The sequence below is a fragment of the Mus caroli genome, chromosome 1 (assembly GCF_900094665.2).
Source record: "Mus caroli chromosome 1, CAROLI_EIJ_v1.1, whole genome shotgun sequence".
In the NCBI taxonomy this organism is placed as follows: Eukaryota; Metazoa; Chordata; class Mammalia; order Rodentia; family Muridae; genus Mus; species Mus caroli.
The window spans coordinates 33,485,483-33,490,707 of record NC_034570.1 but is presented as its reverse complement, the minus strand read 5'-3'; positions in this window follow the sequence as shown (position 1 = coordinate 33,490,707).

Below are 5,225 nucleotides of genomic sequence, written 5' to 3'. Positions count from 1 at the left end.
GTGGCCAGATTAAACGTGGAACTTCTTACTTAAAAAGGTTCAGATTAAATTAAGAAAAACCCCTCAGTGGTGTGCCCAGCTGCTTGGGTTTTAATTCATTCAGATGTAGTCAAGGCAGCAACCAAGCAGAGCTGTAGAGAAACAGAGCTGTAGAGATGCAAAGCTGGATGCAGAGATGCAGAGCTGTAGAGAGGCCCAATGTTAGGACCACGGCTCACACCCACACTCATGTCATGGTTGAGGAGCCACACCATTATGTTCTGTCTCAATGTATCCTCCCATTTCTTGCCATCTTGATAGGCTGAGAATGTCCGAAGCCTTCATATGTTGGCACCTTTTGCCTAAACCTCGAACCCTTTTCTCTGTGTTCACAATTAACCCATGGAGGTGGATCTCAGACTGTAATGGTTACTTCCTGAGAAAGTCATTGTAAGCTGAAAATACCCTGAGTCAAAAAACTGAGTACCTTAGCCCATGGGCATGGTAGCTTAGCAACACAGCACCCAGTGGGGCATCCGTTCTTACTTCTGTCATTGGCCAGCCGGCAGCTCCTGCTGCTGTTTGGCACTCCATGTTGCTAATCTGAGGTAAAGGATCAATATCCAAAGTACAATTTCCACTGAATGGATATTGATTTCTCACCATCAGAAAGCCAAAAAGTAAAAATATCCTAGGTCAAAAAAAAAAGTCCTAAGTTAGAAGCTGTCTGTATAGAAAGTCGTGAGAAACCACACCACTTCCCTAGCACTCTGCCCAGAAATTTTAGCAAAATATTTGATCTGTTCACTTTCAAGTTCTACTTGTCACCCAAAACTCCAAGACAGACACACTCCATCCAGGCTCTTTACCACTCCATTCACAATGTGTTTCTGACGTCTCACTGAGACCACCCCAGAATGGCCTTGACACCACATTTCCTCCGTGTGTGTGTGTGTGTGTGTGTGTGTGTGTTTGTGTGCACGTGTGCGAGCGTGTGCCTGTAATGTGTGTCTGTGTACGATGTATAGGAGCTCTTGAAGACGAGAAGAGGGTATCAGATCCTATGGAAGTAGAGTTACAGAGAGGGTTATGAGCCATCATGGGAGTGCTGGTGTTTGTTGAAAAGCAGCTTGTTCCTGGACAGATCACACCAAGCCAGCACAGTTCCAATGAAGAGAAGTCCTTTATTGAAGGGGGGGGTGGGTCGGGTAAGAAGTGAGAAAGAGAAAGAGAGAGATGAGGTCTCTGTCTTTTATCTGGGTTGTGATGTAGGTGACCCAGGTGATGCAGGTGAGGCATGTGCTGCTGTTGCCATGGCAACAGATGCAGACAGGTCCTTGTTGCCTAGGGGATGACATCATTGCTGGATTCTGAGGCTAACTATAAACAGCTTCTGATGCTAACAGCTGGGGACTGAACTCAGGTCCTCTGCAAGAATAGCAGAATCTGTTAGTCACTGAGCCATCTCTCCAGGCCCCAATTTTTGTGGTATATTCTCTAAGAAGATGGAAGTTCTCTCTATGTCCCCTGTTCTCAGAACACACCCCAAGAATCTCCTATAACAGCCATATTGGTTGCATACACTTCAGAGTTCCTCCATCCCTGATTTGTGCGGCTGCTCCCACATTGTTAAATGTGCAATACAGCAGCGCCTGTTTCTCAATGTTGATGCCTCTCCTACTCTGCCTTGTAGCTTAGATTTTTTTCAAAACCTACTTTTAATATGGATTCGAAAATGTTTTAACCTCCCTTGTAGCCCACCACCCACCAGAGGTCGTGGAAAAGAAAGGTTATCAGGATACGGGGGAAGTGGACCTGTTTAGAAATCATTCTTTGGAGCAACTCCAATCTGCAGCGTCAGGAAATCAGCAGTTTAGTTCACAGGAATCAGCAGTGGCAGCTCGATCTACTCATGAACACTTCACGAATATACCAGCAGCCCAGTTCAGTACTGCTGGGATAGCAAACGTGAGTCAGCAGATATGGCACAACCTAGCAGAGACAGCTAGGCCTCCGCTGAGTCAGCAGGAATGGATAGGATCAGCAAGGACTCCAGGAGAAGTTCTTTGTGCCTCTCTCAACAAAGTGAAGAGCAGCAAAGACTTGAGACCAAGAAGCATTGCAAAGCTTGCTACGCAAGCCCCTGCCACTGTCCATTGGTCCCTATTTATACTCCCTCCCACAGGTCTTGCCTCACCACGTAAATCTGTCTTAGCAAAACTCCAGGTGAGTCTGGATCATCTGACATCACTCTGCCAATCAATCTGGGTCTGCAGATGCGGCAAGAAGCCCCAGAATGCCACCCAAGGTTTTTGGTGTGTTTCTTTCTATGAAGTCTTGACAAGCAGAGCTCTGCAATGCAGTGTAAGGCAGACCAAGACATGCATGTTGTTAGCAAAGAATCCATCCTTCATCACGCATCCTTTTACGTGTTTGTTTTAGCAAAACATCCTCTCACCTGTGTCTGCTTCAGAAAAGCATCCCTTTGACGTACTGGCTTTCCAAAGGAGCCAGAACTACCTGGGGTATTGGAATCGATCACTATAGAGTGGGAAGCTTAACAGGAATAGTCTGTGTTCACTGGACCAGAGGCCAGAAAGTTCCAGATGAAGTGCAGACAGGCTCTAACCTTGGTGACTTGCAGGTGGCTGTCTTGCCATCCTCAAAGGCTTCTGCAGAGGGGTGTGCTCTGGTCTCCCCATCCCTTAAAAAAGATCTTACTTCGGAGCCCCACAATCGTAACTTCTTTTGAATCTATTTCGCAGGCAGGGGTTCACATCCTATTGGGATCAGGGGATCAACGTGTGACTTTTAAAGGGTTTAAGTCTTAACAATGATTTCCTAGGACTGAGAGTCTGTGCTTAGCACTGTAGCTTCCAAGCCTCAGAACTGGGCTCCAGAAGCACTGAGATGTCTGAGCATGTCTATCCAGTGTTTCCTTCAGGGAACCTCATTGACTCCCTTGGTACTTCTTTTATATTGGTGTGTATGGTGGTTTGAATAAAAATGACCCCATAGACTCACAGGAGGTGTGGCCTTGTTGGAGTAGGTGTGGCTTTTTGGAGGAAGTGTGTCACTGGGGGGGGGGGGGCGTTGTGATGAGGCTTTGAGGTTTCACTTAAGCCAGGCCTAATGGCTCACTCTCTCTTCCTGCTGCCCGTGGATTCACATGTAGAACTCTCAGCTACCCGTCCAGCACCATGTCTACCTGCATGTCATCATGCTTCCTGTCATGATGATAACAGACTAAACATCTGAACGGGAAGCCAGGGATGGAACCCAGGTGATCAGGCTTGGCGACAAGCCCCGTCGCTGGTTAAGCCCCTTCACTGACCCAACAGTTGCTACTTTCTAACTGTGTATTCTCTTCTGTTTGCTTGTTACTCTTTCCTTAGAAAAGTACTAGAGTCTACACTTTCTGCCGTTCCTTAAACTATCAAGTTTAATATATACTTTGGGGGGTCTTTGTACATGTTAAAAAGACTGATATGTGAGCATTGGGCAGCTTACTATCACATCACACTGCTTTGGAAATTGGGGCATAGGAATCTCCTTTCCAGCTGGCTCTGCCTAGAATTAAGACCCAGAGCCCTAGATGAATTCCTCCAGCTGGTTAAAAGAAGGGAGAAGTATATGTCTCCATGTGGAACCTGAATGAGCACAGCAGAAGGAAGGAAATATGGCTACCCATTCCAGCACTGTCCCGGTAATGATATTTTTCAGTTTGCATAAGTCAGAAGCAGTTCTTAGTGCCTGAGTGAGAACCCATAAGCATCGCTTCAAGGTCCTTGCAAAGAACACACTGGATACCCAAGTGCTGGCGGGGAGCATTCCGTCTGCCTTCCTCCTTGGCTTGCACACAATAAACGAACGTGTAGTGCCTAACTCAAACTGAATAGCTTCATGCCAGTACAGCAATCAAGTCATACTTCTCAAGAGGCCACATGGGTTTGTATACTCACAGACGATAACAGGCTGTATTCCGTTGACATTTGAGCATGGTGTTTGTGGTGGTTTGAATAAAGATGGCTCCCTGAGGCTCACATGCTTGAATGCTTGGTTGCTAGGGAGTAGTCTATTTGAGAGGGACTAGGAGGTGTGGCCCCAGTTAAATGCTTTCCTTTATAAGAGCTGCCTTGGTCATGGCGTGTCTTCACAGCACTAGGACAATAACACAGGGTCTCCATAAACCTAGCATTCTCCTTCTGTAAGTAGCGAGCCCCGTGGATGACCTCCAGTTTCTTGTTGCCCAGTCATGTGTTATCTGGATCCTTCCTTTCTCAGAGCCCCAGCAAGTCTCGAAGTTTCATCCTTGGACTCCAGACCTGGGCTATGGACAGTGAGTGGGTTTCCAGCATTATCTGTCTTTCCTGGCTCTAGCGCTTTCTGCCACCATAGATCTGAATGCTTTCTCCAGAGACTTGTAGCACCCGACATTCTCTATTACTCTCTCCTCTGCTTCAGACAGAATCCTGTCTGATTCCTGTCAGCACCCACCAGCTCCTACAAAGAAATTACATATCTGTCTCTGTACATATCTTTCGTCTTTTCCTGAAGTTGTGTGTTCCTAGAGTTACAAATTCTGAGAATGGATTCTTTCCCTTGGTATCCAGAGTATCCTAGGGTCACCCCTGTTGTGCATCCTGTTGGTTACATCATAACACGGGTGGGTAGTGTGTGCAAAGGGAACACAACATTTCCCTTGTCCATTCAGTCCTTGATAAAAAATTTGGGTGCTTCTGGTGTTACACCCTACTCCAGTGGTTGAGATGGCTATGAATACATGCATAGTCATTGTATGGATAGTAGGTTATCTTGTACAGTAGGATAGCTGCTGGGTTACAAATGTTCATTCTATATATGTGGTGCTGGGGATTGAACCCAGAGCTAACACATGCTAACCAGGTATTTTGCCACTGGGCAACACCCCAGCCCTCCATATTTTTATATGGAAAGAAAAAAATCAATGGTATGACTTTGAGGAAGTTGCTAATGTACAAAACTAGAAACAATGTCAATATTACATGGAGGATAAAACAAAAGATAGAGAGATAGGCAGATTACATGTGGGAAGCCATTCCGGACTCCCTGGCCAGCCGGACGGAAATCTATGCCAGGCAGTAAACAAGCCCATATTTGGTGGATGGCTCACCCTTAATCCCTGATTGGCTGAGCAAGCCTGCCTGGTGAGGTGATGTGACCTGTGGTGATTGGTTGAGGCGTGGTTGTGGCTTGAGTGAATACAC